We start from the raw sequence: 16,486 nt of genomic DNA, 5'->3' as shown, positions 1-16,486 counted from the left end.
CAAGAAAAGAATTGTAATAACGAATAGCTTTACTTCTTCAAAGTGTCCCATATAATACATAAGTGGTGGGATGATGGCAGAAGGATCTCTTAGAGTACTTATAGTGCTGTACGATGGGCCGAGCTGCTAGACAAGGTATAATGTGGTCCAACATGTTTTGAGAGTATGCAGTTTGTTATTAAAAAATTGGATGCTACAATCAGAATTCTTTGACTGACACTTAAAAAGGGGTAATGAGATTTGCAAATTGGAGTGTAGGATTTGCAAATTTGATCCTATTAAGGATTGACTTGAAATAAAAATTTTTAACAAGAAATGGCTGAAAAGTGTTTTTGGGGAGATGGGGTATTGTGTACTGTATAATACACAAGTGATGTTTGGACAGTGTTGTCAATTTAAAATAGTTTAACGTTAAACTATACGAAGAATTTGATACTAAGAGGGGTGTAGATGACAAGAAAAGAATTGTAATAACGAATAGCTTTACTTCTTCGAAGTGTTCCGTATAATACATAAGTGGTGGGGTGATGGCAGAAGGATCTCTTAGAGTACTTATAGTGCTGTACGATGGGCCGAGCTGCTAGACAAGGTATAATGTGGTCAAACATGTTTTGAGATGGGTTGACTGTGTTCTGTATAATACACAAGTGATGTTTGGACAGTGTTGTCAATTTAAAATAGTTGGATAATTTGCATTCGTCTTAGTTTTTAACGATTCTCCTTATTTCAAGTTGAAAATGCATATTTTTTAATTTAATTGGGATTAAAATTCAAAGTCTAACATAAAGAACATGATATTTCGGATGGGGAAGCCCACTTAATGTAGGGTATAGTTTTTACTCGTGATGGTTTTTAACGAACATCCTTTGTTATAGTTGAAAATGCTTATTTTTTAATTTAATTGGGATGAAAAGTCAAAATCTAACATAAAGAACAAGATAGTTCGGAGGGGGTAGCTCACTTCATATACGATATAATTTGCATTTGTCTTAGTTTTTAAGGATGCTCATTATTTCTGGTTGAAAATGCTTATTTTTAATTTAATTGGGATGAAAAGTCAAAGTCTAACATAAAGAACAAGGTATTTCGGAGGGGGTAGCTCACTTCATATAGGGGATAATTTCCATTCGTCTTAGTTTTTAAGGATGCTCCTTATTTCTAGTTGAAAATGCTTATTTTTTAATTTAATTGGGATGAAAAGTCAAAGTCTAACATAAGGAACAAGATATTTCCGAGGGGGTAGCTCCCTTCATATACGGGATAATTTCCATTCGTCTTAGTTTTTAACGATTCTCCTTATTTCCAGTTGAAAATGCTTATTTTTAATTTAATTTGGATGAAAAGTCAAAGTCTAACATAAAGAACAAGGTATTTCGGAGAGGGTAGCTCACTTCATATACGGGATAATTTGCATTCGTCTTAGTTTTTAACGATGCTCCTTATTTCTACTTGAAAATGCTTATTTTTTAATTTAATTGGGATAAAAAGTCAAAGTCTAACATAAAGAACAAGGTATTTCGGAGGGGGTGGCTCACTTCATATACGGGATAATTTCCATTCGTCTCAGTTTTTAACGATGCTCCTTATTTCTAGTTGAAAATGATTATTTTTCAATTTAATTGGGATGAAAAGTCAAAGTCTAACATAAAGAACAAGGTATTTCGGAGGGGCGCAGCTCACTTCAAATACGGGATAATTGGCATTCGTCTTAGTTTTTAACGATTTTCCTTATTTACAGTTGAAAATGCTTATTTTTTAATTTAATTGGTATGAAAAGTCAAAGTCTAAAATAAAGAACAAGGTATTTCGGAGGAGGTAGCTCACCTCATATTCGGTATAATTTCCATTCGTCTTAGTTTTCAACGATGCTCCTTATTTCTAGTTGAAAATGCTTATTTTTTAATTTAATTGGGATGAAAAGTCAAAGTCTAACATAAAGAACAAAGTATTTCGGAGGGGGTAGCTCACTTCATATACGGGATAATTTCCATTCGTCTTAGTTTATAACAATGCTCCTTATGTTTAGTTGAAAATACTTATTTTTTAATTTAATTGGGATGAAAAGTCAAAGCATAACATAAAGAACAAGGTATTTTGGAGGGGGCAGCTCACTTAATATACGGGATAATTTCCATTCGTCTTAGTTTTTAACGATGCTCCTTATTTCTAGTTGAAAATGCTTATTTTTTAATTTAATTGAGATGAAAAGTCAAAGTCTAACATAAACAACAAGATATTTCGGAGGGTGGGCTCACTTCATATACGGGATAATTTCCATTCGTCTTAGTTTTTAACGATGCTCCTTATTTCTAGTTGAAAATGCTTATTTTTTTATTTAATTGGGATGAAAAGTCAAAGTCTAGCATAAAGAACAAGGTATTTTGGAGGGGGCAGCTCACTTCATATACGGGATAATTTCCTTTCGTCTTAGTTTTTAACGATGCTCCTTATTTCTAGTTGAAAATGCTTATTTTTTAATTTAATTGGTATGAAAAGTCAAAGTCTAACATAAAGAACAAGGTATTTCGGAGGGGGTAGCTCACTTCATATTCGGGATAATTTCCATTCGTCTTAGTTTTTAACGATGCTCCTTATTTCTAGTTGAAAATGCTTATTTTTTTATTTAATTGGGATTAAAAGTCAAAGTCTAACATAAAGAACAAGGTACTTCGGAGGGGGTAGCTCACTTCATATACGGTATAATTTCCATTCGTCTTAGTTTTTAACGATGCTCCTTATTTCTAGTTGAAAATGCTTATTTTTTTATTTAATTGGGATTAAAAGTCAAAGTCTAACATAAAGAACAAGGTATTTCGGAGGATGTAGCTCACTTCATTTACGGGATAATTTCCATTCGTCTTAGTTTTTAACGATGCTCCTTATTTCTAGTTGAAAATGCTTATATTTTAATTTAATTGGAATGAAAAGTCAAAGTCTAACATAAAGAACAAGTTATTTCGGAGGGTATAGCTCACTTCATATACGGGATAATTTCCATTCGTCTTAGTTTTTAACGATGCTCCTTATTTCTAGTTGAAAATGCTTATTTTTTAATTTAATTGGGATGAAGTTTTGGTCTGTATGTGTTTCTTTGGGCTATGTGTGTCTCTTTGGGCTAATTTAGTCTTTTTGGACTGTGTATATCTCTTTCGGCTGTTTGTGTCTCTTTGGACTGTGGGTGTCTCTTTGGGCTGTGGGTTGATTGGCAGAAGGATGTATTAGAGAAGTCATAGTGGAAGGCGTGTTGCTAGCGAAAATTCTAAGCTAATAAGGGTTTTTGACCGTAAACTCTAGTTTTTTGCCAGTTTGTAGTTTACGCACTAATATCAATATCAGTAACGATTCTATTAGAACTTTCTCCAAGTTGATCAAATTGGTCTCTAAACAATTCATGATAAAAAAATAGTTCGGGACAAAAAAAAAACCTAAAATAATGTCGTGAAATCATTTTCAACACTCAGAGCAGGGGGGGTGTTGGGATTGAATCTTAGAGAAACAGCGAGTTTACTTTTTTTTAAATGTGACTCAAAGACGTTTCGTTCTTTCCACTGGCTTGAAATTGCATACAAACGAGCCAATCAGGTGTTACAATCCTTTTGTTTGCTCAAAATTGGACAAAGCAACCACGATTAGGCTAGTTTATTTTGCATGATATTTCTAAAGCCAATTAAGATGAAGAAATGTCTTCAAAGTCAAGGCTATAAGAAAAAAAAGTTCTGGATATTTTTGCCAGCTTTTAGTTTATGCACTAATATCAATATTGTTAGCGATTATATTTGAAATTTCCCCCAGTTGATTAAATTGGTTTCTATGCGGTACATGATAAAAAAATAGTTTGTCAACGGAAAAAAAAACCTTAGATGAAGTAATCTAATCGTTGTAAAAGTGCGGAGGAGGGGAGTATTGGGATTGAATAATAGATAAACAACGAATTTATTTTAAAAAAAATTTTGACTCAAAGACATTTAGTTATGTTCATTGGGTTGAAATTGCATACATACAAGCCATTCAGGTGTTACAATCCTTTTGTTTGATTAAAATTCGACAAAGCAATGATGGTTAGGCTAATGTTCTGTATTTTTTTCAGTTTGTAGTTTACGCACTAATATAAATATCAGTAACGATTCTTTTTTTTTATGTAGTTGTTTTTTATTTTTGTTTGTTCGACTTGATAGAAATTCTGAAACCAGTTGGTAGTTGAATTCACCTCTTGGAGACACAATATAGAAATTTAATTCAGGAAATTATGTATATAAAAAAAATTGAACAAATTCTTTATTAACATTCGTTATCGATTGAAGTCGTTTCCTAGACAGACAATACAGCAATTTCACAAAATCTAAGTATAAGAGTGATTAAATGCTATATTAACATCCATTTCTTGGTTACATAGGAAAAAGTTGACAAAATCTAAGTATCAGAAAGAATAAATTCATTTTCAAAGTTTTTTTTCAGATACATCAGATAACAGTCATAAAATCCAAGTTCTATTCATTTTGGCTTCATGTGTTGTTACGTTGAATTTAGATTAGACCGGTTTTTATTTCTATGGTAGAGACTAGCATATAATTTTAGAGTAGAAAAAAATTCTGATTAGTCTGAAGTTGATTGTGAGAGTGTTGTTTGTGTGTGTGTGTGTGTGTGTGTGTGTGTGTGTGTGTGTGTATTATCAACAAAATGACCATCTCAACATTTTTATCACATGGGTTTGGGGGGAGGGGCTACTTGCCCTCCAATCTGTTTTCACTTGTAAAAAGTGAACTAGAGCTTTTAATTTCCAATCAAATAGTAGACATTTTTTTTTTCAATGTGTCCAAGGCAGAGTAATTTCTTCATAAATTTCATTATTTAATGACCCCCTTCGGCGCGCCGAAAGGGGGTCATTAAATAGTGACTCGCTAGCAACTATTTTCGCTAGCAACTCGCCCTCCACTATGACTTCGCTAATACATCCTTCTGCCAATCAACCCACAGCCCAAAGAGACACAAACAGCCGAAAGCGACATACACAGTTCAAAAAGACTCAAACAGCCCAAAGAGAAACACATAGCCCAAAGAGACACATATAGACCAAAACTTCATCCCAATTAAATTAAAAAATAAGCATTTTCAACTAGAAATAAGAAGCATCGTTAAAAACTAAGACGAATGGAAATTATCCCGTATATGAAGTGAGCTACCCCCTCTAAAATACCTTGTTCTTTATGTTAGACTTTGACTTTTCATCCCAATTAAATAAAAAAATAAGCATTTTCAACTAGAAATAAGGAGCATCGTTAAAAACTAAGACGAATGGAAATTATCCCGTATATGAAGTGAGCTACCCCCTCCAAAATTAAAAAATAAACATTTTCCACTAGAAATAAGGAGCATCGTTAAAAACTAAGACGAATGGAAAGTATCCCGTATATGAAGTGAGCTACCCCCTCTGAAATACCTTGTTGTTTATGTTAGACTTTGACTTTTCATCCCAATTAAATTAAAAAATAAGCTTTTTCAACTAGAAATAAGGAGCATCGTTAAAAACTAAGACGAATGGAAATTATCCCGTATATGAAGGGAGCTGCCCCCTCCGAAATACCTTGTTCTTTATGTTAGACTTTGACTTTTCATCCCAATTAAATTAAAAATTAAGCATTTTCAACTAGAAATAAGGAGCATCGTTAAAAACTAAGATGAATGGAAATTACCCCGCATATGAAGTGAGCTACCCCTCCAAAAGACCTTGTTCTTTATGTTAGACTTTGACTTTTCATCCCAATTAAATTAAAAATAAGCATTTTCAACTAGAAATTACGAGCGTCGTTAAAAACTAAGACCAATGGAAATTATCCCGTATGAAGTGAGCTGCTCCCCTCCGAAATACCTTGTTTTTTAGGTTAGACTTAGACTTTTCATCCCAATTAAATTAAAATATAAGTATTTTCAACTAGAAATAAGGAGCATCGTTAAAAACTAAGACGAATGCAAATTATCCCGTATATGAAGTGAGCCCCCCCCCCCCCAAAAAAATACCTTGTTCTTTATTTTATACTTTGACTTTTCATCCCAATTAAATTAAAAAATAAGCATTTTCAACTAGAAATAAGGATCATCGTTAAAAACTAAGACAAATGTAAATTATCCCGTATATGAAGTGAGCTACCCCCTCCGAAATACCTTGTTCTTTATGTTAGACTTTGACTTTTCATCCCAATTAAAATAAGAAATAAGCATTTTCAACTAGAAATAAAGAGCATAGTTAAAAAATAATACGAATAGGAATAACGCCACATATGAAGTTAGCTCCCTCCTCCGAAATTCATTGTTCGTTATGTTGGACTTTGAGTATTCATCCCTAGGCAAATAAAAAATAAGACTTTTCATCAATACATAACAAGCATCATTAAGAACTAAGACGACTGGAACTTATCCCGCATATGAAGTGAGCTACCCCCTCCGAAATACCTTGTTCTTTATGTTAGACTTTGACTTTTCATCCCAATTAAATTAAAAAATAAGCATTTTTAACTAGAAATAAGGAGCATCGTTAAAAACTAAGACCAAAGGAAATTATCCCGTATATGAAGTGAGCTGCTCCCCTCCAAAATACCTTGTTCTGTATGTTAGACTTTTACTTTTCATCCCAATTAAATTGAAAAATAAGTATTTTCAACTAGAAATTAGGATCATCGTTAAAAACTAAGACAAATCCGTATTACCCCGTATAGGAATTGAGCTACCCTCTGCGTAATACCTTGTTCTTTATGTTAAACTTTGACTTTTCATCCCAATAAAATAAAAAAATAAGCTTTTTCAACTAGAAATAAGGCTTATCGTTAAAAACTAAGACGAATACAAATTATCCCGAATATGAAGTGAGCTACCCCTCCGAATTACCTTGTTCTTTATGTCAGACTTTGACTTTTCATCCCAATTAAATTAAAAAATTAAGATTTTCAACTAGAAATAAGGAGCATCGTTAAAAACTAAGACGAATACAAATTATCCCGTATATGAAGTGAACTACCCCCTCCAAAATATCTTGTTCTTTATGTTAGACTTTGACTTTTCATCCCAATTAAATTAAAAAATAAGCATTTTGAACTAGAAATAAGGAGCATCGTTAAAAACTAAGACGAATGAAAATTATCCCGTATATGAAGTGAGCTACCCCCTCCGAAATACCTTGTTCTTTATGTTAGACTTTGACTTTTCATCCAAATTAAATTAAAAAATCAGCATTTTCAACTAGAAATGAGGAGCATCGTTAAAACTAAGACGAATGCAAATTATCCCGTATATGAAGTGAGCTACCCCCTCCGAAATACCTTGTTCCTTATGTTAGACTTTGACTTTTCATCCCAATTAAATTAAAAAATAAGCATTTTCAACTAGAAATAAGGAGCATCGTTAAAAACTAAGACGAATGGAAATTATCCCGTACATGAAGTGAGCTGCCCCCTCCGAAATACCTTGTTCTTTATGTTAGACTTTGACTTTTCATCCCAATTAAATTAAAAAATAAGCATCTTCAACTAGAAATAAGGAGCATCGTTAAAAACTAAGACGAATGCAAATTATCCAACTATTTTAAATTGACAACACTGTCCAAACATCACTTGTGTATTATACAGAACACAGTCAACCCATCTCAAAACATGTTTGACCAAATTATACCTTGTCTAGCAGCTCGGCCCATCGTACAGCACTATAAGTACTCTAAGAGATCCTTCTGCCATCACCCGACCACTTATGTATTATACGGAACACTTCGAAGAAGTAAAGCTATTCGTTATTACAATTCTTTTCTTGTCATCTACACCCCTCTTAGTATTAACTTCTTCGTATAGTATAACATTAAACTATTTTAAATTGACAACCTGTCCAAACATCACTTGTGTATTATGCAGTACACAATCACCCTATCTCCCCCAAAACACTTCAGCCATTTCTTGTTAAATTTTTTTATTTCAAGTCAATCCTTAATAGTATCAAATTCGCAAATCCTACACTCCAATTCGCAAATCCCATTACCCCTTTTTAAATGTCAGTCAAACAATTCTGATTGTAGCATCCAGTTTTTATATAACAAACTGCATACTCTCAAAACATGTTGGACCACATTATACCTTGTCTAGCAGCTCGGCCCATCGTAAAGCACTATAAGTACTCTAAGAGATCCTTCTGCCATCACCCCACCACTTATGTATTATATGGAACGCTTCGAAGAAGTAAAGCTATTCATTATTACAATTCTTTTCTTGTCATTTACACCCCTCTTAGTATCAACTTCTTCGTATAGTATAACTTTAAACTATTTTAAATTGACAACACTGTCCAAACATCACTTGTGTATTAAACAGTACATATCGAAGTATTCACAAATGCTAAACCCTTTTTCTTTATCAGAAAAAAATGCCAATTGCCAAAAAAAATTCTTTTGTCAAGGTGTATTAAATCACACATTTCCATCCATTGTTTTCTTAATCCCGATAAGACGCATGCCAATGTTGTCTGGAAATTGTCACTCTTGCTTGTCTATGTAAAACTGTATGAGGCAGTTCTGATTCTCTTTGAAAAGGTGTAGAGGCGTACGAAAATAGCATGGGAATTCCTATATGTCCCGGCAAAGTATAACTTAGCACTCTACTCAACGCACGTCCCGCTTGTAGATTCTCCCCCTCCTTAGGAGAATGCTTCGGAAGTGGCTTCAACTACAATCCAAATTTTACATTACCCCTTTAAGCTACCATCAAAAAAAATTATAATAAAAAAAAATTAAATACAATATGAACTATTCTTCCCTTACAAAAACCTCAACAAACAATAAAACTTATACTTAAACAACACAATACTTATTTAGGAAGAAGGGTTCAAAAATTCTAACAATAACAAATTTGGAAATTTAAATTTCCAAATAAAATTCATACTTTACTTGATTGCCTTAAAAAAAGAAAACAAAATCAACTATTTAACAAACTCTCTATCCACTCATCATCAATTCTTTCATTCCATTTTCTATTTTTTCTCAAAAGCTCTACTTTCCCCCTAACTACTCCTTTAAATCTTTCTAACTCAACTCTCTTTCTTTTTCCTCATTTTCCAAATATGGGTACATGCCCATATCACTATTAATAACATTCTTTTCTGCCTCTTTTCATCACATTTTTTTCAAAATCTAAATTAAATTTTTTTTTCTTACTATTTAAACTCACAACATCTATATTCTCACCCCTAAAAACATCAAAAATAAAACTAAAAACTTCTATGTTAAAAATACATTTTATATATTCATGCTGTAACCCATCAACCGCCATTTCATGGCGCAGGTTGCACTCCTTTATTTCACCCTTCTTGAAACGGCTTATTCTATCCCGGTAAGGTAATATGGCGTGTATCAGCATAAACATCACCTCTCTTTCTCTAGTGTCACATGGTACTTCATTTAGATTTTCGAAAGCCGTATCAAAATTCATGAAAGGTTCTTTTTCTTTAACATGGTATGAAAAATCGTCCTCTCGGGTCCATATGTAATCATCTATGACCCTTTTTCTTTCTATCTGACTCAATCCGTCCTGAAACACTCCTTTTGATCTCAATTCTCTTAAAGTTTCCACTGTTTCCTTTAACTGATTTGAGACCTCTTCCACTAGCGTCAAGATTTGTTCCTCAACTTCTTCGTTCAAGACCTGTAGTAGCCAATCTCTCTCCAAACATCCAATTTCATCGTCCCTTTGGAGCATCTCAATAGCATTTCTCCAAAAAAGTGATTGGCATACATTCCTATAATTTACCACTCCTATTCCTCCTTTTACTCTGGGTACAAAGAGCATTTTCATGCTCAACCTTTCAATTTTTCCGCTTCACAAAAACCTCCAAATAATTTGTTCTATTCTCTTAGCACTCCCTTAATCTAGCTCAAAAGCTGGTGCGAAATAGAACAGTAGTGATAGACAATATGTGTTTACATATGTTACTCTGAAAAATAAAGAAAACTCTTCAATATCATTTGCTGTCGCAAGTACCCCTTCAATTTTCTGTATTTTTTCTTCCCATAATTCACCCAACTTCATCCCGCGGGTCCATGTCACTCCAAGTATTTTCGCCTTTTCTAGTTTCGCTATCCACAGAACCTGCATCATTTCTTCCGTTTTTCTGATTCCAGTATTGGTAAGAGATTACTTTTTCCCCTTGTATTTTTACCCTAAAATTCCTCTCATACCAATCAAGTCCTTGTAGAACTGCCTTTACATCTTTGACACTTGATAGGGTAAAAGTTGCATCATCTATAAACCCCAAGGCCTTTAGAGGCCTTTAGGTATATCTCCTCACGGAGATGTAAACCGATTATACGGTCTTATACGTACTTGAACAAGGGATCAATGTATATTTCAAAGAGGTAAGGCGAAGCCCGGTCTCCCTGTCTCAACGATATCTCCAAATCAATCATCCTTGTAAGCAAGCCATTTACATTTATGACAGCTACTGGTTTTGATATTAGGCTTAGCTTTGAAGATAGACTTTACAGTCTTTCTGTTACGAAGCTTCACTATAACTGGCGCTACTCTGTCAGGTCTGCTTGCCGGGTTGTTATTCAGGCTCAGTCTATGTTCACTAATAATATCGGAGTCGGCAATATTTACAAGGCCCATTTTTTCGCGGATCACACTCCGCATGGTACTGTTTATGTTAACCGTAGCGGGCTGCTTGACACCATGAAATAGAAGCGAGTCCAGTTTCCCCTCTTGTTCGAAATCGTCCAGTTTATTTTCTAAACTATGAACTTTTTCTTCAAGTAAATCAATCTGATGCTTGATTCCTCCAGAGGGATTTTTCCAGAAGCAAAAATTTGGGGGTGTATTCCAAAGTGATTGCATCACAGATTTCAGAGACAATAATTTCTGTCGGAAAGTTATCAACCCCTCGTCCATTTGATTTTTTCTGTACCTGGCGCTGACTATCCTTCCTAATGTTATCTTTGAATTTGAGCGATTTCCTGCTCAGACGCTACCAATTGAGCTCGATGTCCACTCACATCATCAGAAGTGCTGCTGGCAGATCCGTCCTTATTTGTGCCACTTTGATTTTTAACTTTTTTCAATACATCAAGATAAATTTCCGGAAAAGAACGAATTTCTTCGAACGCTTTTTTTACTCCTTTCGTTTTTTAAAATATACCTTTGTTTCTTAGAATTGTACAGGTGGTGGGGCAAAAACTTCTTCTTCTGCCTTGGCTTGTATTTTGTCATTATGAAAGACTAATCGCTGAACTTTTCATCATCAAATCCCAATTATCATCGCTATCATTTTAAATTTGTTTGGTTCGTTACACATTGGCTTATCTCTCGTCATGATGAAATACGTGTCGCCGAATCTTTCTTTGCTTCGTCACACCTCGGCTAATTTTTCGTCATTCTGAAGTATATATCGCCGAACCTTGTTTTTTTTATCAAAGGTATCGTACGCATTGATAACCTAATCCATATTAAAATCCCAAACCCAATTATCATCGCTATAGTTTTCAATTTTGACCCGTTTTGATTCTCGCTGTCGATTTTGATTTTTATTGATTCGCTTCTCTTCATTTTAATTTTTGATTTGCTCACTTGTTCGGTGTCGTATGTCTCTAACCGTATGTGTCTTTGTCTTTCATTTTAATTTTTAACACGCTCTAATTGTCGTTTTTGCATGTCTTCTAACCGCCCGTGTCTTTGCTCTTCATTTTCATTTTTGGAACGTTTTTGTATTTTAATTACTTCAGACAATTTAGCAAAGGCCTTTGCTTTAGCTGCCCGTGTTGGTGTTGTCACAATTGATGGTCGAAGTTGTCAAATTTCACATCTTATTACGTTTGATAGTTCAGGTGTTGGTTCCAAAGAATTATCATTTATAGTAATTAATTGAAAAAAAACTTTCCGAAAAATAAGTTTTTCAAATAAAAGTAAAGGCCATTTTAAACTTAAGCTCAGAAGATACAACTATCTGTTAAAATTCAAACTCAAGACGACCAGATATTACTATTAAAGAATAAATGAAACCCAGAACGAACAGAAATTAAATAAACAATCATAGCAAAAAACATACAACAAGTAATAACATAAATGAATAAATAGATCTTAAAGCGAGTAATGCTTAGCTTGAATATGAAAACCAAGCTTAAAACAAAAACAAATATTTTGCTATTAAAGTATAAATGAAACTTAAAACGAACAGAAATTAAATAACAATCAATGCGAACAAACATACAATATATATTAATGTAAATGAATAAATAAATCATAAAACGAGTGAATTTAAATTGAATATGCAAAATCAAGTTTGAATCGAATAAAAATAACTATAAACAAGAGTTTGGGTATTGCCTCACTGCAGAAGCCGAAAACCTACTGCGTCATTGGCGCTTTACTGAAAACAATTCTTTCATTAATTAAGATTTTAGGGAATAAGTATCAGCATATGTATATTAAATTGACAATGCACATTTTTTTCAGTAAACTCATTTGAATTTTTTTTCAGTAAAGTACAAATTATATTCTGGCTTGTATAATGCATAGGGGTTTTGAACCCTACTCATATTAATTTATAATCGTTTTGAGTTTGAATCTAATATTTATTTTAATATTTGTTCGTTTTGGGCTTCATTTATTTATTGATACTGATTTGGGGTAGTTGTACGCTTGGTAGATTATATGATAGTCCAGACGCCAGGTGTTGAAAGTGTGAATCATACAAGGACGGAATGGGGCTGCTACGAGAATTAGCCTACCCTCCATCCCCTATATTGACCATGCGGATTCAAAAATACCAATGGCACTTGCTTGAGAGTGGTAGAACACTCTGTAACTTGACATTTTATTATATTTTGGTGTTTCAAGCAAGAAAATGCATGTTTCACAAAGTGTGAGGTGCAGTTTTCCGCTCAAATAGAAATACCTAGAAGCCATAGAATGTTTTCATAACAAACTAACACGATAAGTTAGAAAAAATAGCAGAGTTAAAAAAAATGGCAAAATTATATGAGTCTTGAACAGTCTTGGAAATTATAAACAAAATCAAATGGAATATTAGATATATAATGATATTAATTGTTGAAAGATCCATCAGTTCAAGATTTTTTTTTTAATGTAATTTTATTTTAATTTTCAATGCTGTAAAAACTGGAAAATAATAAATTTGTAATATACGAGTAATTCGTTTTCAGTGAAGCGCCAATGACGCAGAAGGCTTTTGGTTCTTACAGTTAAAGAAGGGGGTAGTATCGAAATTTTGTTTGTAGTGAAACTTTATTTGTCTTGACTAATATTGAAAAGAACTAATAAATTAAACTGAATATTTGATGCATAACGATATTAGTTGCTAAAAGCTCATCAGTTCAAAATTTTACTGTAATTTTAATATTTATTTTCAATATTAAGCACAAAAGAAAACATTTGTGATATAATTCGTTTTCAGTAAAGAGCCAATGACGCAGTAGGTTTTAGGCTTCTGCAGTGAGGCGATACCCAAACTCTTGTTTGTAGTTATTTTTATTCGATTCAAACTTGATTTGCATATTCAATTTAAGTTTCACTTGTTTTAAAATTTATTTATTCATTTCCATAAAATATATGTTTGTTCGCATTGATTGTTATTTAATTTATGTTCGTTTTAAGTTTTATTTTATACTTTAATAGCAAAATATTTGTTTTCGTTTTCATCTTGATTTTGATATTCAATCTAAGAATTACTAGCTCTAAGATTTGTATATTAATTCATATTATTGCTCGTTGTATGTTTTTTGCTATGATTTTTTGTTTGATATCTATTCGTTTTAGGTTCCATTTATTTTTTCATAGTAATTTCCGGTCGTTTTGAGTTTGAAATTCAAAAGGCATTGTATCTCCTGAGCTGAAGTTAAAAAAAGCCTTTACTTATCTTGGGAAAACTTATTTTTCGCAAAGTATTTTTTTAATTAATTTTAGTTCGTTTTTAATTTCAAAAAGTTTCAAGTTTTTATGGCATAGGGGGAGGGGTGCTTACTGTCCGTTTATTCTTGACTTTAAAAAACGGATCTAGAACTTTCAATTTAAATCGAATGAGGCTTTTTTCAAAGTCTATACGATTACTTCTTTGATAAAAACCTTATATGTAAACAATAGACAGCTTGCATAACTTGTGGACAGCGATTGACAACAATGAATGGATTGAAAAAATAGCTCCAATAAGGGGGTTTAGACCATTTCACTTGCTGATGCAAAGGGCTCACGACTGGTTGGAATTGACCTTAATAGGATTTTGTGTGCCAAAGCAATTTTACATCTATCTCAGAGTATGTATTTTAACCTTATAATTGGATAATTATAATAGATTTCCTATGTGTTCTTCCCATACAAAACACCTTCCTATAAGGTATAAACCCCCTTTAATAAGCTATGCCCCAGGGCATAACTTACAACGCCCACCCCCGGGCCCTGGTGGGCTGTGTCGACACCGGAGTTTTTTGTTATCAAAGCTTTGAACTATTTTAACAAAATGTCTATCTCAAAATTTTTATCTGATGCATTGAGGATTTGGAGGCTGGGGGGGGGGGCTAGTCACCCTCCAATATCTTTTGACTCTTAAAAGTGAACAAGAACTTTCAATTTTCAGTCAAATGAGACCTCTCCAAAATTTATACGAACATCCCTTCCATAAGAAATAATGGGAAGGAGTCGGAGAATCCTTAAATTACAACTCTTATCCTGAGGGATGTGGGGGAGTTGTCAACCTCAAAGACCTAATTTCCAGAACTTAAAACTACGTTTAATAAAATGGCTGTCTCAAAATTTTGATTGGATGTCTTTGGGGAAAAAGTGGGCGTGAGAGAGGGGCTAGTTGCCGTCAAATCACTTTCGAATATTAAAAAGGGCACTAGCCCTTGAATTTTCAATCAAATGAACCTATTTTGAAGTTTCTATGACACCACCTTCCATAAAACCTTATATGCCCCCAGGGCATAGCTTAAAACCCTTGCCCTGAGGGCTGTGGGGGAGTCTTCTCCTCAGAAATCTATTTTCTATCTGGAAATCATTTACGTTGAACAAAATGGCTATCTGAATATTTTGATTGGATGTGTTTTGGGAAATGATGGGCGTGGGGGGGGGGGCTAGTTACACTCCAATCACTTTCGACTATTAAAAATTCAAAAATATATTTTCTATCTGGAAATCAACTACGCCGAACAAAATGGCTATCTCAAAGTTTTGATTGGATGTGTTTGGGGGAATGAGGGGCGGCGGGGGGGGCTAGTTGCCCTCCAATTATTTTCGACCTTTAAAAAGGGCAACAGCCCTTTAATTTCCAATCAAATGAGCCTGTTTTGAAGCTTCTAAGACAACGCCTTCTATAAAAACCTTATATGCCCCCAGGGCATAACTTAAAACCCTTGCCTTGATGGGTGTGGGGGAGTGTCCGCCTCAAAAATATATTTTCTATCTGGAAATCAACTACGTTGAACAAAATGGCTATCTTAAAATTTTAATTGGATGTGTTTGGGGAAATGATGGGCGTGGGGGGGGAGGGGGCTAGTTACACTCCAATCACTTTCGACTATTAAAAAGGGCACTGGCTCTTTAATTTCCAATCGAATGAGCCTGTTTTAAAGTTTCTACAACAACACCTTCTATAAAAACCTTATATCCCCCCCGGCTATAACTTAAAACCCTTGCCCTGAGGGTTAAGGGGAAGTATCCTCCTCAAAAATATATTTTCTATCTGGAAATCTACGACGCTGAACAAAATGGCTATCTCAAAATTTGTCTTGTATGTGTTTGGGGGAATGATGGGCATGGGGGGGCTAGTTGCCCTCCAATCATTGTCGACTATTAAAAAGGGTACTAGCCCTTTAATTTCCAATCGAATGAGCCTGTTTTGAAGTTTTTACGCCAACGCCTTCTATAAAAACCTAATTTGCCCCCAGGGCATACTTAAAACCATTGCCCTGAGGGTTGTGGGGGAGTGTCCTCCTCAAAAATATATTTTCTATCTGGAAATCAACTACGCTGAACAAAAGGGCTATCTGAATATTTTGATTGGATGTGTTTGGGAGAATGATGGGAGTGGGGGAGGGGGGCTAGTTGCCCTCAAATCATTTTCGACTATCAAAAAGGGCACTAGAACTCTCAATTTCCAATTGAATGAGCCCCCTTTGAAGTTTATACGACGACCCCTTCCATATGAAGTGCCTCTGGGAAAAAAAAAATTAATAATAAAACATTGGAGCCGTAAGGCCTTTCTATAGGCAACGCTACAGCGTTGCCTCTGAAACTGCAACTGCGAAGTTTATATATATATATATATATATATATATATATATATATATATATATATATATATATATATATATATATATATATATATATATATATATATATATATATATATATATATATATATATATATATATATATATATATATATATATATATATATATATATATATATATATATATATATATATATATATATATATATATATATATATATA

The 16,486-nt window shown here is 33.7% G+C and overlaps 1 protein-coding gene across 1 annotated transcript in view; it reads left to right on the top strand.

Moving 5' to 3' along the window:
• LOC148954715 (uncharacterized) overlaps positions 1–16,486 on the top strand; it is a 96,136-nt gene that overhangs the window by 42,845 nt on the left and 36,805 nt on the right. The gene's annotated exons all lie outside the window — the stretch shown is intronic.

The sequence above is a fragment of the Artemia sp. Qi Xiang Cuo genome, chromosome 3, assembly GCF_049724085.1.
Source record: "Artemia sp. Qi Xiang Cuo chromosome 3, ASM4972408v1, whole genome shotgun sequence".
In the NCBI taxonomy this organism is placed as follows: Eukaryota; Metazoa; Arthropoda; class Branchiopoda; order Anostraca; family Artemiidae; genus Artemia; species Artemia sp. Qi Xiang Cuo.
The sequence above is the reverse complement of the archived record's forward strand: the minus strand, read 5'-3'. Positions and strand labels throughout refer to the sequence as shown.